The 26444-nt window shown below is 40.0% G+C and overlaps 1 long non-coding RNA gene across 1 annotated transcript in view; it reads right to left on the bottom strand.

Annotated features, from left to right (window-relative positions):
* The window catches only part of LOC122806869, a 191167-nt gene extending 165099 nt beyond the window's left edge, over positions 1-26068 (bottom strand). Inside the window, exon 1 of the long non-coding RNA XR_006365566.1 lies at positions 25957-26068. This is a non-coding gene — a long non-coding RNA (uncharacterized LOC122806869). The remainder of the gene's footprint in view (positions 1-25956) is intronic.
* Positions 26069-26444: the final 376 nt, after the last annotated feature.

Here is a 26444-nt window from a genome sequence, read left to right as displayed (position 1 = left end):
GACATGGAGGAGATCTCCGATCTTGTAGCCCAGGCAGGTATGACCCTAGCCTGAGTAGCATCCTGCCATCACCCAGAATGATACCACAGTACAAGGACAAAATGACTGACTTCAACAATTGGCTAAGCTTCTGGTGTCATTCTAAGGATATCCAGTATCTGTCTGCCTGGGATGTCATGATCGACAGACCACAATGCTTTGCCAGAGATGGCATGCACCTGTCACCCTTGGGATTCCGGATACTTGCTAAGGCTCTTGCCACCCCACCGTAACAGGTACAAGCAAGCAAAATCTGAGGGTAATGCTGCTCAATGCTAGAAGTCTAAACCTCAAAATGCATGCACTTGAGGCACTCCTTAAAATGGAGAACATCGACATCTGTGCAGTGACAGAAACCTGGTTCAAGGCACCAGAGAGCACCCCTGCATTACCAGGCTATAATTCATACCACACCTTTCGGCCACCTAACCTGGACCGAAACACTAAAGGCGGAGGCATGTCCATATTCATTAAGGATATCCACACCTACAGGGTAGTTGCTCAGCGTAATGCATCTGGGATTATCCAAGTGCATCTAACTGTTGGCAAAACTGCAATCCAAATTGTAACTTGCTACAGATCCTCCACCATTCCCCAGGATTCCCACTCCTCATTTCTTGATACACTGAAAAATATTAGGGTACAACCCAACACCCTAATAATGGGCGATTCAACTACCCCACCATTAAATGGAAAAACTACTCATGTGCCAACTCTTTTCATCAACGTTTTCTGGAATTCATAAATTCCAACAACTTGGATCAACTTATTCACACCCCCACCAGGGGCAGTAATATCCTAGACCTGGTCATTACCAACATGGGCGACCGGTGTTCCACACCAGAGGTCAATTTCTCATTGGTCAGATCAGACCACAAGCTAATCAGCCTAGACATCCACATCCCGCCCCCATTAAGGAAACCACCGTAAAAAATTTCTCCAAAGCCAACTTCATGCTCTTAAGACAGAAGTGGAAAACTTCACGACACTCATGCAGACGGATAATAGAGGTACGACTGCTGAATCATACACAAATGGATGGTGCTACCCCTAACAGAATCAAGATGCTATCCTGCAAAAAAGGAAGCCAATCTAGTGGTCCCCTGCCATAAACAAACTCTACAACAGAAAAAAAACTGTTGCAAAGAAGAGTAAAATCCCATGACTAGAAGAACTCCCTGGTCAGCCTCAGTAAGAAGCTGAGATCCCTCATAAAGTCCTCCAAAACTAGTTATGAAAACAAAACTGCCACTGATTCTAAAGAAAAAACACAAAGCATTCTATAGCTATGTCAAGAATCTCAATGGCAGCACTCAGATCTGCTCTGAGTTACAGCACAATGGCACTAAATATACAGAACCAACTGATATTGCCAACATCCTGGCAGATAGGTTCAGTGCTAACTTTACACCCCCCTCACTCCCTAAAGGGCCCATCTCTTTACCGGAAGAATGCAAAGTTCCTGTTATCACAGCTGCACAGGTAAAAACCACGCTCTCCAAAGCCAAGAACACAGCATCCATGGGACCTGACAACATCCCAGGCTGCGTTTTACATGAACTACAGAATGTACTGGCACTCCACCTAAGCACCATGTTCAATAATAGCCTCACCTCAGGCTTTGTGCCCACTGAATGGCACACAGTGACAGTTATCCCACTTCTCAAAGGGGAGCCACCACGGACCCCGGGAACTACCGCCCCATTAGCCTAACGAGTCTGGTCTGCAAGGCCATGGAACGTATCATCATGGAACTTATAAACAAAGACATTGGTAATCTCAAAACTCTAGACCCCACCCAGTTCGGGTTTGAAAAAGGCATATCATGTCTCCTAAACCTGATTGACTTTTTTGAAGAAGTCACCAAAGCCATAGATGAGGGTAAAGTGGTTCACACAGCCCATCCAGATCTCGCCAAGGCTTTTGACACCATCCCCCACTCTGTAATTATAGATAAACTCACTAAACTAGGTATAAATCCGTATGTCACAAGATGGGTTGCCAACTGGTTCACTGACAGAATCCACACTGTAAAAGTAGCAAACTCCAAATCCGACTTCAGACCAATGACAAGTGGAGTACCACAAGGTTCAGTCATGGGCCCTCTCCTGTTTGGTATCTACTTTTCTGAAATACATGCTAACATAGAAGGTCTTTGGCTAACGAAGTTTGCAGATGACTGCAAACTAGGAGCCATAATTGAAACTCCTAACGATGTGGACATCCTACAAAAGGGCCTCACTGAAACAGATGCCTGATGTCAAAGCCATGGCCTCAGGCTAAATGCCAAAAAATGCATTGTCAACCCTTTTGGTAAAAACTCTGTACCCACGAGCTACCTCATAGATGGTAGTCTGCTTAACACCAAAAGTGTGATAAGAGACACAGGTGGACAGTAGTCTCTCCTTTGATAAACATTGCCACAGTAGTCAGGAAATCCTTCTATGTAGCACAGCTCATCACAAAAGGTTTCTCATCCAGGAAAAAAGAGTTTATCGTTCCCCTCTACTCATCACTCATTAGACCCATTATAGAGTACAACACCCCTTTTGGTAGGTATCTTACAAGACATTTACAACAACTGGAAAGGCTGCAGAAATACCTCACAAAGAGGATTACCAGCCTCAAACAGATGTCCTACGCAAACGGTCTCAAAAAACTCCAGCTTTACTCCATCGCATATCGCCTACTCAGAGGCAATCTCTGCTTAACATACAAATCTATTTCAAACCCAGAGCTGTTGGACATGCTCCACTTAAAGAAATCCCAATCCCTCTGAGCTACATGCTATAAGGACCTAAACCTCGTCATTACAATAAACAGAAGATGCAGGAGGGATAGATTCCTGTCCCAGAGAATTCCCATACTCTGGAACAAACTACCTATCTATATCAAACAAAGCTCCTCATTAGCACTCTTCAAGAAAAATCTTGATGATTGGATGGGAAATAGGAAATTCACCCCAGGGACCACCTCTGTGGCTCTGCTCGACAGGGGCACAGGAAAATAATTTTCTTGGGTGGCGAAAGCCAGGGTACCTTTTTGGCTGGCTTGTATAGGCCCTGGGGCCGATAGCCTTGTACCTACCTATGAACCTATGAAATGTACTATATACAGAGCACTTAAACTGAGCTACTGAGTCACTGCTTCTGCTTCCCGGTCTGACACTTCTGTGTATCAGACCATGACTTCAGGTGGACACCAAGTTTACAGTCATCCGCAGACTTGATTAGACACAACCCAACTTGTAGTTTGGAGATCTGAGAAGTAGATGTTGAACAGTAGAGGTCTAAGGAACACTACCAGTAACCTTCATGTTTGCTAAGACTGCAACTGCCACTCTCACTACGTTGGTTCTATCCCTCAGTCAATCTGTAATCCACCTAACTAAACAGAAGTCAGTTTGAGGCTCATTTAGCTCGTTTATTATGTTAACATGTGTTATGGTGTTAAATGCTTTAGTGAGGTACAGGTATGGTGTATGGACAGCATGTCCACTGCAAGGCTTGTGTTTCCCTCTCAAAGAAATATACCAACTATATTAGACAGGATCTACTATTAAACCCAAATACCTGGAGGTAAAGTTTCATAAGATTTTTGATATCACAGTTAATTAGGTCAGTTATGACACTTCCATGGCTTTGCAGATAAGACTCATCAGGCTGAGAAGCCTGCAGTTTAAAATTTCAGTGGTAGTCAACCCTTGTGGAGTGGCATCACAAGAGATGTGTGTCATACCTCTATGACAAAACCAGTGCTCAAGCTCAGGCTGAACAGCTGTAGGAGTCCTCAGTGCATATATATATATATATATATATATATATATATATATATATACTGTTTAACATGCAGGTGGGTATAGGTCTATATCAAAATTCTGAAGAGGTACAACGCCGAATGTGAAAACACTGAACCCAAAATATCTAATGGTGAAAATAGCAAAGCCCCGGAACATAGAAATCTTACCTAGGGCAAGATTTCGGTGGGCCGTTCCGTGGCTTCGCTATGTCCTCCACTGTGGTGAGAGAGTTATGGACCTTAAGGTTATGGAGCGGGTTAAGGTAAGTGGATAGTTAGTAATGCATGTGTGGTTTAGTTTTGTTAAATGTATGAGTGTGGTTTATTTATTTTGGTGTGCTTGTGTTGGGTATATGTTTCTCGGAACAGCAATTTTTTTTCCCTAGGAAAAAATTCGGTATTCTGAGTGTTCGATGTTTTCAATATTTGAAATTCCAAGTTCGAAAATATGGTGTTCGACATTTTGGAATTTCGAATATATGATATAGACCCTGCAGAACATGTAGGTTTTCTATTAGTTGTTTCAGAAGTGAAACTGTTGCTGAATTTATCATCTAGTATATTGGTGATATCTACTAGATCACAGTGTGCACTGCCATTTTGAATAAGTTCTCAGCAACGTTGGGCATTATTCCTTATTTTTCTAATGTAAGAGCGTCTTCTGCGTGCAGACATGCATGAATGGGCGTACCTTCGTTGAAGGTTGTGCGTCAGGCCTGGCAAGCCGGTACATAAAAATCAACTGCCAATCATTAGCGGACAGGAGTTCCGCTGTGGCGACCCCTAACCGGGAAAAGCCGAAAGACACAAACAAACAAACTAAAGAAGGCTTTGTAATTTAATTTAGCTTCTGATGCTAGTCTAAGTTCATGGGGCAATTTCACTTTCCTGGTGGCATTTTTCAGTTGATTCAATAACTTCTTAATATTACCCTTGACTCAAGGGTCTTTTTTCTTTTATTTAAACATATGGATCATCTCAGCTGGTTTACTCAAACTTCTCATTTTGTTTGGATCTGGTGGGAACTGCCAGGTCAATGCTTTTATCCAAGTGAGAATAAAATGTGTTTACACAACTACTTGCTGTGTCAGTATCATGGGTAATACAGTTAAACATGAATTCTTCATATAACTGTAAAAACTTGGTACATTTGAAGTCTTTGAATGTTGTGATCTTTGCATCAGACAGTGTAGGGATTCTGAAAAGCTAAAGTTACCAGTTTGTGATTAGATTTAACTGGAGAGTGCAGTACCTGGGGAATAGTACATATCAATGTCATAATGGTAAGGACCAGCTCAAGATTATTTTGTCCTCATGGGTTTCTTGACAATTTGCTCCAGTGAGTATTAGTTTATGAAATCAAGAAACTTGGCAGTGTACCCTACAGCTGAGATAAAGTTATTCCAGTTTATTGTTGTGTAATTAAAATCTCATATGATAATGGAACTCCAGTTAGTTTCCTAAATTCACAGGATGAACTTCAAATTAACATGGTTTTCTACAATAAAAGAAACTCCTGAAAGTACCTAGTAGATCTAAAGACCCTCAAATCAAAGATAATATTTAAAAATTAACTAAATCTTTTAAAAAATGATTAGGAACACTAATGAGGCACATGAACTAAGGTGAGTACCTGAAGTTAAGGACAATTACAAATCCTTCTTTAAAAGTTCCTTAAAACCAAGGAATAAATGCCCACCACTGCTCAGAACTTATTCAGAATGGGAGTATCTAGCTGGTCAGAATAGATGCTGCCAGCATACTAGCTAACAAATTCAGTGCCAACTTCATCCTGGAATGACTATTCAAAGCATACTTATCCACAAATTCTCAGACCCCCCCCCACCATCATCATCACCAAAGATCATTTACTGAAGGTGCTTTCAAAGACTAATAACATAACTATTTGCTTAAAAAAAAATACAGCATCAAGCAAGCCCTGGTATGGCCACTCAAACCATTTAACCCAAGTTTACCTACTGGCTTCATCCCTGAAGTTTGGTGCATAGCAGAGGTGATGCTTCTCCACAAGGTTCATAGGTTCATAGGTTCATACTAGGCTATCTGCCCGAGGGCATTTACAAGCCTAGCCTATAGTTTTGTGGCTTACGCCACCCCTTTAGTATGGGGAACTATACCCATTATTTTGCTGTGCCTCTGTCGAGCAGTGACACTGAGGTAATCCCTGGGGTATATCTGCGATCTCCCATCCATTGGTCAAGATTTCTCTTGAACAAGGCCAGCGAGGTGCTCTGCCTCACATATACCGGGATTTTATTCCACAGCATAGGGAGTCTTTGGGTGATGAATCTATCCCTCCAGCACGTCCTATTAATAGCCATGTCGAGGTTTAAGTCTCCCGCCCTTGTGGCTCTGACGGATCTGGATTTTTTGAGGTGAAGCATATTCATCAAATCTGGGTTTGACATGGCCTTGTATGTCAGGCAAAGGTCACCTCTGAGCAAGCGGTGGCGACTGAATAGAGCTGGAGTTCTTTCAGTCGGGCAGCATAGGACAGATGTTTGAGACCCTTTATCCTTTTGGTGAGGAACTTTTGTGGCCTCTCCAGCTGCTGCAAGTGTCGGGTCAGATACATTCTGAATGGGGCATTGTACTCAATCATTGGTCTGATGAGTGATGAGTATAGGGAGACTATGACCTCCCTTGATCTAGACGAGAATCCCTTCATGATAAGGTGGGCAATGTAGAAGGTCTTCCTAACTACTTTAGATACATGGGTGTCGAATGACAGACTACTATCAACCTGGGTCCCCAGGTCCCTGATAACTTCTTCTGTGCTCAGTGGATTGCCACCTATTTGGTAGCTAGGGGTAACCTTGTTTTTCCCGAAGGGTATGACTATGCATTTTTTGGCATTTAACTTTAGGCCATGGCTCTGGCACCAGTTATCCATTTCTGTGAGACCCTTCTGAAGGATATCTGTGTCAGATGTGTTTTCTACTATGGCGCCCAGTTTGCAGTAATCTGCAAACTTTGTCAGCCATAACCCTCCTGTGTTTGCTTGTACTTGGAAAAAGTAGATGCCAAACAAGAGTGGGCCCAGGACTGAGCCCTGTGGTACACCACTTGTGACAGGCTTTGAGTCTGACATGGCGCCAGCAACTCTGACCCTGTGGGTTCTGTCACTCAGCCAGTTTGCAACCCATCTTGTGATGTATGGGTTAACATTTAAGCTGATGAGTTTTTCAATGATACCCGAGTGGGGTATTGTATCGAAGGCCTTCGCCAGATCGAGGTAGGCTGTATGGACTGCCTTTCCCTCATCAATGGCTTTGGTGACTGTTTCAAAAACGTCAACCAAGTTTAGAAGGCATGATCTGCCTTTGACAAAGCCAAACTGGGATGGATCCAAAGTCTGCAAATTCCCTATGTCTTTATTTATGAGGTCCATTATGATCCTCTCCATGGCTTTGCAGATAAGGCTTGTCAAGCTAATGGGCGGTAATTTCCAGGGTCGGTGGAGGCACCGCCTTTGTGAAGTGGGACCACAGTTGCAGTGCGCCACTCCTGGGTACGTATCCAGAGGTAAGACTATGATTAAACAGCTGTCCTAGCTGTGGGTTTAATTCCTCGTTGAGTTCGTGGAGCACACAGCCGGGGACACCATCAGGTCCCATGGATGCTGTGTTTTTTGCTTTGGAGAGAGCAGTTCTCACTTGGGCGTTGGAGATGTTTGGGGGGCTGCAATCGCTTGGTATAGATATCTCTCCTTTTTGGGGGGGGGGGAGAAGTTTGCACTGAACCTGTCAGCCAGTATGTTGGCAATGTCTGTAGGATCATTAATCTTCACATCATTTTGAACTAGTTCTGAGCATATCTGGGAGTTTCCTCCCAGGTTTCTAACATAGCTAAAGAAGGCCTTACGATTGTCTTTTGAGTCTTTAGCTATTTTTCTCTCAAAATTTGCTTTGGATGATTTTATGAGAGCTCTTAGTTTTTTACTTATAGTGATCAAGGGTGTCTTACCTTTTAAGGATTTTGCTCTATCTTGTAGTAGCTTCCTCCTTTTGTTGTAGAGTTTGTTTATGGCTGGGGTCCACCAGACTGGACGCTTGCCTTTGGTACAAAGAGTCTTTGTTTTGCTTGGGATTGCCTTATCCATGCAGTCCTGCAGGTGCTGGTAGAAGGCATTTGTAAGTGATTCAGCGGCTTGAGTACTGTTTTCCGCCGCTCGGGGCCTTAAAGGAGACCACACTAGTCTTTAGAAGTGTGAAGTCGGCTTTGAGAAGTTCTTTACTGTGGTCTTTTATTTCAGGTGGGGTGGGATGAGGACCTCCAGCGAGATTAGTTTGTGATCTGATCTCACCAGTGAGGGTATACTTCCGGTGTTGAACATTGTGCTCCCATGTTCGTGATGATGAGATCAAGTATGTTTTCTCCTCTTGTGGGGATGGTGACTAGTTGTTCCATGGCATTTGAGTTTATGAATTCCAGGAACTTTTGGGCTAGGGTGTTTGGGCTTGAGTAGTGTTCCCAGTCTATATTGGGGTAATTGAAGTCACCTAGTATGATGGTGTTTGGTGATACATTTATCCCCTCTAGTATTTTCAGGAAGGCCATGTGAGGTTCCTGAGTTTGTGAGGGTGGCCTGTAACATGCTACAATTTGCAGAGCAGTCTTGCCTATGGTTAATTGCACCTGGATGGTCTCCGATGCATCGTGCGTTGCCACCAGTCTTGAGGTGTGGGTGTCCTTGATGAATATGGGTACCCCCCCTCCTTTCTTGGTATTGTCCAGATTTTGGGGCCGGAACGCATGATAAGAGGTAAAACCTGATAGTGCTGGGGTGCTCTCAGGAGCCTTGAACCAGGTTTCTGTCACTGCACAGACATCGATGTTCTCCATACTGAGAAGGGCCTCGAAAAGTGCATTTTGAGATTTAGACTTCTGGCATTGAGCAGCATTACCCTTAGTTTTTTCCTTTTTGTGTTCTAGGGTGGTAGGTTTAGAATTTGAGCCTTGCCTAAAAAGGCACTATTGGGGTGGCAGGAGCCTTTGCCAATATCCGAATCCCAGGGTGACAGGTGCAAGCCGTCCCTTGAAGCAGCGTGGCTTGTCCAGCATGTCATCCCAGGCAGACAGACATTGATCCCCTTTGAATGACACCAGAGTTTAAGCCAATTGTTAAAGCTGATCATCTTATCTCTGTATTGTGGCATCATTCTTGGTGAAGGTAGGATACTGCTCAAGGTCAGGGTCATACCTGCCTGGGCTACATAATCAGAGAGCTCCTCAATGTCTCTTTTCATGTAGTCCAAGGAGGTACGCCTCAGGTCGTTTACACCAGCGTGGACAATGACTGAGTCGTATTTGTACCTGCTGTTGAGAGACCCGAGTGCTTGCGTTATGTGGCGGATTCTAGCGCCCGACAGGCAGCTTACTGTGACCTTCTCCTTACTCAGTCTGGTGAGCGGGACGTCAGTGTGTCTGACTATGGAGTCACCAATGACTAGTGTGTCTGGCATTGTGTTTGGCCTTAAGGGCTGTGACTGTTTGACACTCTGACTGTGAGGTCTATGTGTTGCAGGTGTTGTGTTCTGAGGTGGTGGTTGTTTGGGTGTCTGCTTTGGTGGCCTCTGCTGTTTTGGTAGATTTTGATCAGAGCCGAGTATGTCTTTGTGTGTTTATGTGTATGATTTGAGGTTGTGATGGTACTATGTGAGACTGGGTCTATAGTGTGTGTGGTAACCTTCTCCTCCTGACTGGTCTTGCCAGTCCTATGTTGAGAGAGCTCAGCCTCCAGTTTGGCCGTATAGTTGCATCTCTCGCATGTATTTGTGTTTTGTGGGAGGAGGAGAGGGTTGTCTGTGTACATGAGGCAATTGTAACATTGCCTCAATATTCCCAGGTTCACCAGCTGAGCAGGAGAGGACACTAGCAACTGATCCCTCGACATGCTAGAAGGACTAGACAAAAAACTTTAAAAGAGATTCCGGGGGACGTGGGTGACCGAGAAATGGGGGTTTGCCTTTTTGGGGTGCTATCTATAAGAATGCCGTATCAAGGTAATAAGTACTGTAGGAGCAAGTGCTAGGTTTAACAGATAGAGAAAAGTCTACTTGGAGTCAAGTAGAGATGATCTTTTTAGGTATTAGAGAAAGTGCTAGTAACAGGGATACTTACAGGTAAGATTGAAAAGAATGCACTCTGCAGTGTGCACTAGAGAAGTTAGATATGAAAGTAGGTAACTTGAGTTTTACCTGTTTAAAAAGTTAAGGTTTAGTGGAGAATTACTATTTTTAAAACAGCAAGATGGACTGAAAGGGGTGGTTACTTTTGTATTTTGGTACTATGAAATACTGTAGGATGGCCAATAAATTTAAATAATTGAAGGGGTGGGATTTCAAAAGTGATGGTTTTGTGATTACTCACATAAGCCAGTGAAAGTAGAGAGAAATGAGATATATGGTCAGATTAACATAAGAGGCGGGCAACTAGAAAGACAGTGGTATTTAACAAGACAACTTAAATGGGTGGGAGGGAGGGAAAAAATTCTGCCGGACTCAGAACAGAGAGAGTTGTGGTCTCTTTTGAAGCAAAACACAAGGTAAAGAAAACAAACTACAGTATTCAAAATATAGAAAGGCAATACAGAAATACAAAAAATAACAGCAAACTAACCTTTCCTTCACAGCAAAGTGTAGCAGAGTCTGGATGAGCCTTTCTGGTAAAGCGGCTGCACTACCACTGACTCCAGGAATCAAAGCCCATCAGCCTGAAAAGTCTCATATGTAAAGCTATGGACCATACTGTAACTAACTTAACTATGACATTAAAAAAAGTTTCATTAGATTAGATGAGCCCTCCCCCCAAACACCACTGTAAAGCTGTAAAACATCAGAGGAGCCAAGATAAAGTTGGGAAGATGCACTTCTTTATAGGGTTTATGAAAATGGGGAAGACGAGGGAATACATTGAAAACAAATCTGCCAATTTGTTTCCAATTACCCCCTCAGGAACACCACTGAACCACCCCTCTCCAAAGCCAAAAGGCTACCAGCTCCTACACAGTTGAGCTACTCCAAGGGTCTCTTTTCCAATCTACTTTATCCAGGTCCCTTCGCACTTCTTGCAGCCAAACTTCATAACACAACCACCCCCTAAAACCTAAAACAACCTCTCATAATAACTCTTTTACTCTAGACAGCCCATACCAAACTGCAGTGTACAGCATTCATTCTCCAGTCTTACACCCAAACTCTGGCAAATGCTCTCCCCACACCTAAAAGTCTCCTCTTGCCCCACTTTGGAAACATAACTCAAAAGACACCTTCACCAAAAATTTGACTGCAAGTGCTTTTTCCAGTGGGCACATTATATAGCTCCTTCCTCACCTGCATTATTTCTGCTTCAACCCTCTGTTCTCACCTGCCGTTTCCCCTGCATATTTACTACTAAAACTAATTCACATTTTTTTTTATTCTGTTGATAATATTTACATAGTTCTGATTGCCAATGGGATTTGATTACTCAATTTGTGCATTTTGATCCGTTTTATTTTTTTGTGAATTTCTGGGTTGCCCTGCAAACGGTTTATTGTGATCAGTGTACTACCCCAGTTGTCATCTTCTTTTTTTCTGCTGTTCCCGTTAGGGGTCGCCACAGTGGATCTTCCGTTTCCATTTCTTCCTGTCCTCTGCATCTTGCTCGGTCACACCAACCACCTCCATGTCCCCTCTCACCACGTCCATACACCTTATCATAGGACTTTCTCTTTTCCTCTTACCTGGCAGCTCCATCCTTAGCATCATTTTCCAAATATACCCACCATCCCTCCTCAGCACATGTCCAAACCACCGCAATCTTGCCTCTCTGGCTTTGTCTCTAAACCGTCCAACCTGGGCTGACCCTCTAATATACTTATTCCTAATCCTGTCCATCCTTGTCACACCCAGTGCAAATCTTAACATCTTTAACTCTGCCACGTCCAGCTCTAACTCCTGCCTTTTTGTCAGTGCCACTGTCTCCAAACCATATAACATAGCTGGTTTCACTACCCTCTTGTAGACCTTCCCTTTCACTCTTACTGGTACTTGTCTGTCACAAATCACTATTGACACTCTTCTCTACCCAATCCACCCCTGCCTGTACTCTCTTCTGCACTTCTCTTCCACATTCACCATTACTCTGAACTGTTGATCCCAAGTATTTAAACTCATCCACCTTCGCCAACTCTACTCCCTGCATCCTCACCATTCCTCTATCCTCGCTCTCATTCACACACATATATTCTGTCTTAGTCCTACTGACCTTCATTCCTCTCCTCGCTAGAGCATACCTCCACCTCTCCAGGGTCTCCTCAACCTGTTCCCTACTCTCACTACAGATCACAATGTCATCTGCAAACATCATAGTCCACGGGGACTCCTGCCTGATTTCGTCTGTCAACCTGTGCATCACCACTGCAAATAAGAAAGGGCTCAGAGCTGATCCTTGATGTAATCCCACCTCCACCTTAAATGCATCCATCACTCCCACCTCAGACTGCACCGTTGTCACACTACCCCCGTACATATCCTGTACCACTCTTACACACTTCTCTGCCACTCCCGACTTCCTCATACAATACCACAACCCCTCTCTAGACACCCTGTCATATGCTTTCTCAAAGTCCACAAAGACACAATGCAACTCCTTTTGACCTTCTCTGTACTTCTCCATCAACACACTCAGAGCAAACATCGCATTTGCAGTGCTCTTTCCCGGCATGAAACCATACTGCTGATCACTAATCATCACCTCCCTTCTTAACCTAGCTTCCACTACGCTTTCCCATAACTTCATGCTGTGAAACAAACAAAATAAAAATATGGGCCAATAAGAGATGAAAAGGTAGGGGTCCCCTTGTTTGCTCAAAGGCATTAAATGTTAATCTCTTCAAAAGTGGAGGGAAAGTGATATGCTGAATGGCCCCCACTTAAAAAGTACTTCCAGTTCTTATGAATTTGCGGGATCCAGCATCTAAGCCTGCAGATCCTTAACTGGGTAATTTTCTTAGCCAGTCTTTTTATTTCTTTTATGGTTGCTTTTCAAAAAGAGAAACTGTGGGTGAAATCTTTACTGGTTACTACAATTCCCCATCGCAAACCTTATTTTTAATGAGGTACAGAATAAAACTGTGACTCTGTTGTACAGGAGAGTTCAAATACCAGGTTATCTTTGTGGTCTGTTTTAGGTTGGAACGGAGTGTTAGCTCTTCCTGACAATTTATTAAGTAGTTTTCAAAAGACTCAGTGCTGTTTGATGCATGTTTTTTTTCATAACAAGATTTAGCCATGTGACAATGTTCTGTTTAATGTGCTTTGTAATTAGTGGAAAATACATATCAAGTACACGCAAGAAATGCTGAAAAGTTGTATTCAGTTGTGTCATGGCTGGTTTGATGGTAATGCATATCCAGTTACTATGGGTTAATCCAATCAATAAGGTGATTAGATGATTATATTTTCAAACATTCTATAAGCAGAAATTGTTTTGAAGACTGCAGTTCAGCATATTAGCAGAAGTAAGACGATGAGACATTAACCAAGGCCCCATATGCCTATGTTGGTGGCAGCTAAGGTAGATGCAGAGAACCCACCGCACTTATCAAAAAGAGCAGGGGAAGTTCCCTGGTGCCCTGGCCAAATTTTTCTTTGTTAGTATGAATACCATCTCAGGTCTCCCTAAAATGGGCCACTGGCCTAGTGGGACTAACCTGGTCAATAAAAAAATAAAATAAGTGACTGGATTAAAGTTGCACAAGAGCCAAGTCTTTATTACTCGAGGAGAAACCTATGTGGTTCGTTAACAAGGCAATCTATTGGGATAGATGAAAAGGAAGAAATCAAAACAGAATGTGGAAGGATTGAAGAACATTACTACAAGAAAAAAGGAGAAGACAGACATTGACAACATGGCTCAAGCTGCGGATATACAAAGCCAGCTGGATGAGAACTGTATGCTTGCAAATGTAATATGCAGTGAAAACAGTAAGATTAACAAGACTAAAACAATTAATATAACAGATATTACTTGAATTAGAAGTTGAAGATTCTTCAGATCTAGTCAGAAAAGATTGCTGTAATTGGAGATCCAATGATTAGAGGAACTGACACTTACATTTGCAGAGAACATAATGAGCACTTAATAGTGTTATACTTACCAGGAGCATAAACAGAGGATAAGAGACAGACTTTAGAACACCTTAAGGTAAGGTATGTATCTGTTTTTGTGCACATCAGTACAAATGATGGCGCAATGCACATCAGTACAAATGATGGTGCAGTGGTTATGTTGTCGCCTCCCAGCAAGAGGTTCTCCGGTTCAATTCTCAGCTGGGGTGCCTTCTGTACAGAGTCTGCATGTGCTCCGTGCATCCGTGTGTGTTTCCTCCAGGTGCTCATATTTCCTTCTACATTACAAAGACATGCAGCTGGAGTGTTTCTCCCCAGGCTTCCGCTGAAAACTGGCTTTGTTCCAAGTTGGACTTTCCCAGATAACAAATGTTAAATAAATAAATGAATAAATAAATAATCTCATTCACGTGGACTCTGTTAGTAAAGTACACAGAAACACATTAGGTAGCACAGCTTGTACAGGTGTTAGGACACAATTTTCAAGTATCGCATATAGAAAAAAAAAAAGAGCGAAGTCTCCAAGAAAGAAAAGATTTTTTGGGTGAATACCTGCATGAAAAAATATCCAGTGTTAAAAAAAATGGAAATGTGGAGAACATCTGGGCTTGAGTTTGGTCACACGTGTTCAGACATGATGGCATGCACTTGTCAAGATGAGGGATGAGAACTCTGCTGCAGGTATTTTGCAGTATTTGACAAACACAAGGCAGGATTTTTGCCAGGTTGAAAATTTAACAGTTCACAGATAGCAACATTTCTGCGGTGGTGGTGCTGCAGTAGCGTTGTCGCCTCACAGTAAGATGTTGTTCTGTTCGATTCTCAGCTAGACAGTCTTCTGTGTGGAGACATGCGTGAATGGGCGCACCTTCGTTGAAGGTTGTGCGTCAATGCCGGCAACTCGGCACGTAAAAATCTACTGCCAATCATTAGCAGACTGGAGTTCCGCTGTGGCGACCCCCAACCAGAAAAAAGCCAAAAGACACAACAACTTATAGCAACATTTCATGTATAATGATAATAAAAGTTTGTTTTTTTTATTCTGGAAAAATTGCTACCTTCCCACAAGACTAATATCGTTATTGTTTGTAAAACATGGCTAAAGATAGTTATATGATCAGAGATTATTACGTTTTGTGATAACACCATTAAAGACTGTGTAACTGTGACAATAAAGAAAATCCTGGAATGCACAGCAATTGCTGGAGTGTATAGGCCACCAAAGTCAAGTTCTGATGACCTAGAGGAATTCATACATTTCTTGCATGAAATACAGGATGGAAGAATAATAGTGTATGGGGACTTAAATGTTACAGAAAGACTGGAAGGATATTGATTCAACATTAGTAATTAAATTATTTACAACATTTGTTCAGGAACAACAATTGCTCTGGATTTTTTTATAAAAAGCCTACCAGGAAACAGAACATACTAGATAGGGTTTGCATTTCTGAAAAAATCACCGTTACTTAATGTTAATGGTTACTACCTTTGAAGTGCAGTGATCATGGGGTTATAAAAGTTAATCTGTTGCTAGATAATTCTGCAAAACAAAAATCTAAACTAACGCACAAAAGATTAATAGATTATATGGGAGGAAAACAAACAATCACTATGTAAAAGTAATTGGAGCGAGATGTACAGTGGAAAAAATGGAGAAGGAATATGAAAGTTTTGAAAGAGAAATTTGAATGCAAAAAAAAAAAAAAAAGTTTAACGTCAGGATCTAGGCAGATGACAGATATATTTAAAAAAATTGTATGCAAAGCAGTCTAGCTCCACAAAGTGGGTAATAAATTATCCTAGAGACATCCAGGTAGCCTCAGACACTGAAATCAAATTACATTACATTGGAAAAATTTGCAAACAGGATCCAAACAAAACACAGGGGGAAGACAGAATAATAATAATGACCTGAGAGCATTTCAGCAAGAACTTAAAAGTACCATTAGGGGTCCGAATGGAGACATGAAAAGTCATCAAGCAAAGGAGAGTAGTAGTGTTGAAAATGAATTAATCTTCAAGTCTTGGTGAGTACCTTCATGAGGTAGACCCTGTTTTCTACAAAATCTCACCAAGGCAACACACTGTATTACATATATCATTGACAGAAGTAGATCAAAAATTAAAAAAGATAGCTGGGTGCACAAGACCCAAGATAAAAAAGTGCCCAATCCTGGTAGGTGCACTGGTGCCAGGACTGGAAAAAATGACAATGTAGAATCCTCAAAATAATGACAGTGTAGAATCCTCAAAATACAGAAACATTCTTACAATGGGGCCAGGCCAGGCCCGGGGGGGGGGGGGTGGCTCCCCTATTGTAGAAGAAGACAGCAGTCCACAAAAATCACAAAAATTGACAGGCCAATGAAGAGCCATACAGAAGATGGAGTGAACTACTGAGGATAAGAAAGAAATTATGTATTGTTACTATTATGCAAAAAGCCCAGGATTTCCAGACACATGATATACAAAAAGATTAAGAGATAAATTAGAAAAAAAATGCTTCCACAAGAAAAACTGTCAGAAGCTTCAAATAAAAATGTGTGACCATTAACACAACAGATTGTTGAAAAACAGTATACAGACCAAGAAACTTTGATCTGTTTGGAAAAAGAAGCATCTCAGGAAGTGCAAAAATATAAAAACACAACCTAGATATTTTTGAAAAACATAAAAAAAAGAAATATGGACATGAGAAAGAAAAAGAGATCTGATATGGTGCAATATTTATGCAAAGGCGAAAGGCAGATTAATCAACATATAAAAGGCAGCCCCAAAGCTAGTCAAACAGAAATACAGGCAAAGGCATCAAGATATGGAAAATTTCACAACAAAAAAATAACATCACAATGTAGAAAAGCAGATTAGTAAAGTAGAAGTTAAAAAAATAGAAGTTGAAGTTATGGAGTGCCTGTGAAGTGAAGGATTTGATGTAAAAGGTGTAACACAGGTTACATTACAGCATGATGGAACACGTCTCCAAAGTAAGGAGAAACAGGAAGATCAGGAGACTGCTGAAGAAGAAATATGGACATGGGAAAGAGAGAGAGAGAGTTAATGTGGTGTAATATCTATACAAAGGAGAAAGCAAAACTAACAGATACAAAAAGAGCAGCACCAAAGATATTTGAAGAGAAAGACAGGCAAAAGAATCCAGACATGGAAAACTTTTATAATACAAAAAAAAAAATAAGAAGACAAAGTAGAAAAGGAGATCAGTAATGGAGGAGCTAAAGAAATATAAACTGAAGTTATGGACTACCTCCAAAGTGAAGAATTCAGTGTAGAAAATCTAATTCAGAAAGCACCACGACAGGACACAGCAACAGAACTCCAAATTAAGGGGAAGCAATTGGTTAGGTGCCACATGAAGATATTTTGGAACATTCCACAGGAAATGAGTATAAACATTCACTTGAACCTGGACGGCCAGAGAAGGAACAGGAAATTGTGGAAACTCTGACATAAGTTAATCTTGAGGAGTGACAGGCCAGTAAGTTCTCATACGACAGAGCAACGGATGGCACAGAATGAAACTGAAGAGAATGTGTCACCAGTAGATGCAATACAACTTTCTATAGAATGCCCACAGGAAATGGAAAACAAATAAAATGTGCCCTCAGTTTAGAAGAAAACGAGCCAAGAGAAGAGTTGCTTGACTTAATAGATATGGATAGACATATTAATAAACATATTAATATCAGTGAAAGAAGTACACTGCAGAAGGTCAATAAAATCCAAAAAGTCAGACCTCTGATAAAGCATGCAATATAACAGAAGTAAACAGGATATATTACTGTGCAGCTAAATTAATAACTGATAAAGTTCTACCACAAGATCACAGTGTAGTGAGGGAGAGAAATAGTGAGGGAGAGAAAGGGGAGACATTGAACACCTTCATATAAGCATCAAATGCAGAAAACTATAAAGCAACTAAGATAAGAAGTGTCACTGTTAGAAGAATACAGAAGAGGGAACAGATCAACGAAAATACTTTGAAAGATAGATGTGATAAAAGCAATGAGCACTATAAGAACAGATCAGGATCTATCATGCACTAATCACAAACTAAAAATCTCAGCACAGGCAGAAAAACTTGGAAGATACACAGACAAATATGAAGGAAAAGTACAGAATAAGCAATTTATTGATGATCCAAAAAAGCTTCATAGATAATTGGAAAACGAGGTAAAAGGAATTGAAAGACCACTAAAAAGGAAGAAATAGATAAACTAAGTATATATGAAGATCCTGTGGACATAAAGATGCTAAATGGACAGAAGACGTAAAAGAAAGAATAAGAAATTTAAAAGTACAGGATATGAAATGAGATGAAGTAACAGGCAGGCAGATTGAAACAAAGTTAAGAAAAGCCTCAAATTGGAAAACCCCAGGCCCAGATGCAGTACCTAACTTCTGGTTAAAAGTATTAACATCTTTGCATGAAGATTTAGCCATGAGTAAGGATTTTTATATGCGCACCCCAGACACCAACCTGGCTAACAGGAAAAACAAAGCTGCTACTTAAGAGTGAACCTGCAAGCTATCCTAAAAATTATAGGCCAGTAACTTGCCTTCCGACAACATATAAACTATTCACTGGAATTGATGCTGACAGAGTTTATAGTTATTTTGAAGAAAACTCAAGTATGGCAATAGAACAAAAGGGCAATAAAAGAAAGTCATATGAAACAAGATCATTTGCTGTTAAAGTCATAGTGGAGAACTGTAAAAAGGGGAAGAATTTAAGTATGGCATGGACTGACGGCAAAAAAATAATTTGATAGTATCCCACAATTTTTTTTTTTTTTTTATCCATAAGAGTGCTTAAAACTGTTAATACATACCCTACACTGATCAACTACATTACAGTGACCATGAAACAGTGGCAAACCACTTTGCAATTAAACCATGACGAAGGACTAATTATTATTCCAGGGATAAAAATTCAAAAGGGGATATTCCAGGGTGACTATGTCACCACTGCTATTCTGCCTTGCCCTTAACCCATTAAGCTGTCTACTTAACAGCTTAGAACTCCAAAAAACAAATAGCACACCAGGGAAAATATTTGAAATTGCTTTTTACTGATGCATTCCAATACCTCGGCTTTCGCCTTCAAAAGGAATAAACTTTTACATCAAACAGATAGTTTTTATATTATTACATCACACTTTTTTTAATTAATTTCCACCAATGAACTCAATAAATCTTTTAAAAAGTATGACATACTTAACAGCTTAGGCCATGGCTATAAATTTGGCTCCTAGAAAGCAACAAAGTGTAAAGACTTCTCATCTTCTCTTTGTCAATTATGTGAAACTATATAGCTCATCAGATGTCATCACACTTTTTTTAATTAATTTCCACCAATGAACTCAATAAATCTTTTAAAAAGTATGACATACTTAACAGCTTAGGCCATGGCTATAAATTTGGCTCCTAGAAAGCAACAAAGTGTAAAGACTTCTCATCTTCTCTTTGTCAATGATGTGAAACTATATAGCTCATCAGATGTGGACCTGAAAGTACAACTGCAAGTTGTCAAAACGTTTTCAAATGATAAAAGTGTCATTTGGAATTGATAAATTTGCAAAAGCAACCTTTAAAGCAGAAAACCTGCAGCACCAAGAAATCAGCAGCTTGGAACATGAATGGGATATAAAAGAACTTGAGCAAGAGGGAGTGTATAAATATGTGGGCATTGATGAAGGAACAACAATAAAACATGAACAAATGCGAATAGAACTTAGTAAGAAATACTTCAGAAGACTTAAATTAATCTTGAAAACAGTGTGGACATCTAGGAACAAAAACCAACCTATAAACCAATTTGCTTTTCGTGTCCTAACTTACCATTTTGGAGTAAATGACTGGCCCCAAAACGTGTTGGATTCATGCTCACCAAATGATTTATAAAAAATCAGTGCATACCAAGATTACATATTCCCCGTTCCGAAGGAGGGATGGGACTCCTTGAAATTCATTACATGTACAGATCTGGGATTGTGGGACTTCACACATATCTGCTACCTCACAAGTCCCAAATGTAGTAAAAGTTTTGAAACATCTGGAGAATAAATCTAAGATTACTTCCCTGCTTAGGCTAGCAGAAGCATATCAGTGTCAAGCAGGAATGGAAATCAAACCACAAGTGGATAAAAACCAGGCAGCAACTGAATGTGCCAAAAAACAAAAGAAAGAGTATAAGGCGAGTGATCAGATGAGAAGGCAAGAAATGTGGAAAATGGATAAATATAGTTGCAAGTATAGAAACCTTCTGGAAGAACCTCATGTTTATCAGGAACGAACCCAGGAATGGTTAAGGATAGATGTATTTAAACCAAGAGATGAAAGGTTAATACTGGCAGCACACACGACAGTGGGCCAAGTACACATTGGTTTATGAAGTCCATTGAACATGTGGGAGAAACAGACAAATGTAGGTATGTAAAACAGAACTGGAAATAGTTGCACACCTCATTGCTGATTGTGACATACTAATGGCAGAAGGACTGTATACCGAAAGGCATAATAATGTGGTGAGACTGCTGCACTGGGGATTGTGCAAATATTACAGTATTGAAGTGGCTGAAAAACACTGGAAACGTAAGCCACAAAGCATCATAGAAAATAATGAAGTCTACATCACATGGGATCATCCATTGCCAAGAGCTCAAAAGACAGTTGCTATAAAACTGGATACAGTGGTCCAAGAAAAGAAGACAAGAGTAGCATTGATCTCGCCACACCCAGGGACTCCAGTGTCCTGCGGACAGAGAGACACAAAGCCATAAAATATCAGGATTTACAAGCAGAAAAAAAGCATGTGGAAGACAGATACATAGATAGTTCCAACAGTAGTAGGAGCAACGAGTCTTATAAAGAGTCTAGCAATATATGTAACTCCAAATGAATTGCAAGAGGAGTCATTATTGGACACACTGCGGGTGCTGCGAAGAGCACTTCTGGCTGACATCAAAGAGTGAAACAATACTAATTTCATGAACTTAAATCATACTTCAACTTAGGAACGGGGTTCATTCCCATCATGGTATTAGAAACCAAAAAGATGTGGAGAAATTAAAGAAAGAGATACCATTATATCTATTATTTACTAGGTCATATAAACATGGGTAGATTTCTCAAGACTGGAGTCATGCACTTGTTAAATCCGTCTTCAAGGGAAAAGGGAGCAGGACAAGTAGACCATTAAGTTAACTTTCATGTTGTGGAAAAAAATGGAGAATGTAATGTCCGATAAATTATTGACATAATTGGAAAGGTTGGGACTTGAAACCATATATCAGCATGTATATGTTGACAATAGATCTATTACCACCTGCAACAAGATGTTCTATATCAACATAATAATGGCTATGAATAAAAAAAACTGAACTGTGATACAATTTATACAGATTTAAAGTTCAGTGTTTATTTATTTTATTTTTATTTGTCTTTGTTGACCAAGAAATCTCATTTTCAGCAAAGACAAGGGGAGAAAAGCTCCACATCCAAGTTACACATGTACATTTATACTTGCAGGGTAAAAGCATCTTAATAGGGTCATACACAAAACACCAATCAATAAATTAGAACAACCAGATATTGATGTACTCTTGATAAGATGGATAGCTGCATGGCAAGTTTCATACAGCAACTGGACAGGTGAAATTCAAGGCTACAGTCAGGGTGTCCCACAGTGATCTGTCGCAGGCCCATACTTGTTCAGATTGTATCTTTCAGCTCCATATTTTTCATCTGAAGAGTTCTACACTCTGTATGCAGATGACTTGAAATAAACTAATTACAAGTGTTAGGACATGTCTGCAAAAAGAACTTGACTAAATTGACCATTTGAGCACAGGAGAATAATATGCAGATAAATACATCAAAATGTAAAGCATACAATGTTATGTGGATATGGATGGCAACACACAAGTATTTGAAATGCTTTTAGTTCCTTTAGTTTTATAAAAAGGTCAGGCATATTTTTATCAACCAGAGGAGAAGTTGTGGATATCCATTAATAAAGAGCTGAAGGATTTTATCTGGAATGGGAAGACGGCAACAGTCAAGTGGAATAAGCTAATTCTTCCAAATGAACAAGGTGGTTTGGGATTACCCAATTGGAAGGGATATTTCTGAACTACACAGGTAAGGCTCCTATACATAACACAAACGGAAACCTATAATTCAAAGTGGAAAGGGATGATGAAACAAGGGTGAAGCTCAAGAAACAAGGAGAGACTGGGGTTTTGGATATAGATCCTTAAGGAGAATAACAATAAAGATGCAGAGTATTATATTTATAAAACAGCACAAAATATCCCAAGAACTAACCAACACAGGAATGGAAAAAGGAAATTCTGCCGATAGAGATGACTGCAATTAGGGATGTGGACAATAGGGCTGGAATTTATTGGAAAAAAACTGGTAAAACAACCAAAGTATTGGGGACAAATAATTAGAGAGGGAAAGGTGAAAGGATAGGAAGAGGCCAAACATTTATTTGAATGGCAGGATAGATATTACCTTCCCTATGAAGAACTGATATCAGAGTATAGACAAAGAAAGAAATGGGAGGATCCTAAGCAAAATACCAGAACTGCTACAGTTTTTAGTAGACTTAGAATGGAAACTGCTGTTAAAAACGGAATAATTACTACAGCATACAAAATATTTCATAACTATAAGAATCAATCAGCGAAGGTTGGAAAGGATTGTGAATTCACAAAGAAACAATGAAGGATATATGCGTGTCTCCCAAATATGCAACAGAGTCTAGAAGATTTAAGATCTTTGCTTGGAAGCATTTACACAGGTATTTTTATACCACAAGTAGACTCCAAAGAAGTTTTTCCTCAGGTAGGTAGCAAATGTTGGAGATGTGATGGGGAAAAATGAAGTAACTGGGATTTTCTGGGAGTGTAATGAATTGGCAGACTTAAGATTCCCTGCAGGTTGCTCTGTCAGACATACTGGATGAACAAATTAGTATAACTAAGGACATTATTATTTTGAGCTGTGATACAGAATATGGTGGCTGCCAAAAAAAAAAGCAATTACTAGAAAATGGAAATCAAAGTCAAGACCAACTTTACTAGAAGAAGTGACTATAGTAACAGAGACAAAACAACTGGAACTGGGATTTTTAGAAAAGGGTAGGAGCAAATTACACAGGAAAAAATGGGAATTGTAGGAACACATGCAGAGAAGGAACACAGTTTAAAAGAAGGCAAGATTTGAATGAGCTATGTAATGTCTGACTGACAATAACTGGATAGATTATAAGTGATGTATAATGTTATGTCAACATGGTTTGTGATGTATAATGTTTACACCTAAAATTATGTCAATGTTTTTTTTTTTCTTCATTTACATAAAATGTATGATCACCTGCGTCACATATGATTATTTAATAAAGATGTTTCTTGTTAAAAAAACTAAGCATATGAGATCTGGGAGACAAACTGAAAGGTGAATACTTAATACAACACAAAGTGATTGAAACTGCAGATTAATTTAAGGACCTGAATACATAGGTAGTTCCAATTTGAGTTTTTCTAATATCAACCAATTGGTTAATTGCAGTTATAGAACAATAGGTTGTAGTAAAAGATTTATAAAGTCTGGGAAATCAGAAATGATGAAGTAATTGTTTGTTAGTTACATTACATCCAACGTTGAGTTGTTGTGTCTTTAGGCTTTTCCCGGTTAGGGGTCACCACAGAGGAACTCCGGTCCGCTAATGATTGGTAGTCGATTTTTACGTGCCGAGTTACCAGCCCTGACGCACAACCTTCAACGAAGGTATGCCCATTCACGCATATCTCCACGCAGAAGACGCTCTAGCTGAGAATCGAACCGGACAGCGTCTTACTGTGAGGCGACAATGCTAGCGCAGCACATCCAAACTTGAGTATGGAATAAAAATATGGAAACCTCCTAAGAAAACAAGCATGAGTAACCTGGAAAAAGTACAATGCAAATATACCAAGGGCATCCATGGATACGCAAATTTAAGATATTATGAAAGACTAAAACATCTGAACTTGTACAATGTCTCATATATTTAAGAGGACACCTTATTCAGGTATATTGGACATTTAGAGATAACAACCACTGAGAATGTTTGGGGTTATCAAAAAGTAGTAGAGAATCATCAGAAAACTATGTAAAAGATGCTACAGAAATAAGAAGTGTACGGACTGTTTTTTCTGAGAGAGCAGCTGATGCATAGAACAGACTACCAAATTACATTAAGCCAACAACAGAATGGACCCTTACTATGGGAAAAACTGATTTGTTATGCTGGCAAGTTAGAAGGGCAATAATGTCCATGCTTGAAATATATGCATGTATGTATCTATCAGTGAGTGTTTGTAACTATGAAGGTGTGATCATGTGGTAGTGGCAATCAATTGGAGTAGAAACTTTAACTGCCTTATGCCAGCCTTCTAGTACGAATATGAATTCTAACTTTGATGGCTTTTACTTTTAAGCTGCAAGCACTGGATGTATTTGTTAATGCATTTTTGGTCCAAAGACCTGCTCATTTACCAAGTTAATAAATACACTCTGCAAAACACACCATAAACCACTTCTACATAATTTGCACTACACTACAGTTTTCAGATTTTTTTTGTATGCTTCCACACAAGGCATGGCTGAAAATGGTCCATGGATCAACACAGTTTAAGAGAAGGGTGTGTTTGGACTGCAAATTATTACTATCATTGATGCTATTATTACTTGCACAAGCAGGTATGCAGTAAAGGGAAAAATGAACCCACAACAACAAGTAATTTAAAAAGGTCAAAGCAACGCAGGCAATGTAAAACATAATAAATAATTCATGCCACAACAAATAATACAAGTGTGACAAACACAGTGATGGCAAAATATGGTGGAGGTGCACAGTACGTCAAAACACACAAGAATTCTAGGCAACGCCAAAAATAAAGGGGACGTAGGAGGGGGCGGCAATGCATATATAAAAAATAAAATTTTAAAAATTTTATTTGAAAAGTCAATAAAATAACAGGTTTTGCATTAGCATGCATTTTCTGAAGATCTCATTTTTTATCTAATATCTACTTCTATTTGGCGATTTCAACCGCCAGGAAACCACAATCTTTGAGATAAAGACAAAAAATATGAGACGAAAATCTGGGCATTTTGCGAAAATCTGTACAGCTTGGAAATAGGAATCTCAGTGAGGCGAAGTTAAAAAAATGATGCAAATAAATAAATCACTATGCAACAAACTTTCCTAACGTGTCCTATGAAAAATGAGCATATCTATCCTACATTGTATTGGACTACTAAGCACAATAAAGTAAAAATAAATATCATCTGCTCACAGCCATCTAACCCAGACTCGCCTTTAATGCCCGATATATAAAACCATTTTCCTCTTGATTTTTTTGCAATATACAACCAGAAAGTAAACATGTCATAAAGGGCTCCCGTCGGTGCTAGAAAGTCATGCACTGTACAGGATAAACTGTCAACAGTCACGACTACAAAAGTCAATTATACGCAACTGCATTCCCAGTTTTTTAGAAGTATGATACAGATATAAAAGGCCGTTTGCGAATGTCACTGGAACGTGTATGGTCTACCAAGCACACCCTTGGAAGAGTTAGTGAATACCAGACTCCCCTATCAACACAACACAAAAGTCGTGCATCTCGATCGATCTCGTAAGGAGCCAGTTTGAAAGTATACTCTATGATTTCTCAGATATACTTGGTGAACCTCATGCAAACCACAAAAGTAAATATAGTATACTATAGTATAGTGGGTATACGGAGAGGGTTAAGGAGGGCATTAGCCTCCTTTACCAAACACCACACAAGATACATGCCTCATGACAGTTCATGTCTTAAAGCTATAGCGTACTTACAAAAAGTGGAACTGGAGTTCTGCATAAATAACAAAATGCAACCACTGTAGCAACATTCCCACTACTTACCATTATCTTCGCAGTTTTGAATCAATTACAACTCTTCCTTGGCTTTGAGCCATGTATCAGCAGGATTGTCAGCGTCCCTAAACTAAAAACCGGAAGAATCGTGTAAATACCACAGAACCAGCACTAAAGGAACGTGTGCTTTTCATAATTATGCGACTCCAGAATGACGCCAGTTGGCGGCGATTGTTAACAACGCTAGACTGTGCTAAGACTTCAGTGTAAATAGGAAAGTTTACGCTTCTTCTTTAACATCTGACAAGCTGTGGATTCATAAGAGCTTCACAGTGTAATAATATTTTACTCATGCCTGCGTTTACTGTGTATTTAGGGTTTTAAAATATTGTACATATTTTGCTCTGGTTAAAGAGAGTAGTACACCACGGCATCAACCTTTAAAGCACTGTCCGTTAGTTGCTGACTAGGAGCATGGAGAAAGAAGTGTGCCTATTTAATTATGTTTAAATATTTCATCGATAAAAGCTTGCTGC

Source organism: Protopterus annectens, chromosome 7.part0 (assembly GCF_019279795.1).
Source record: "Protopterus annectens isolate FY-2018-M chromosome 7.part0, PAN1.0, whole genome shotgun sequence".
NCBI lineage: Eukaryota > Metazoa > Chordata > Ceratodontiformes > Protopteridae > Protopterus > Protopterus annectens.
Note: the sequence above shows the minus strand (reverse complement) of the source record. Positions and strands in the feature narration are given on the sequence as shown.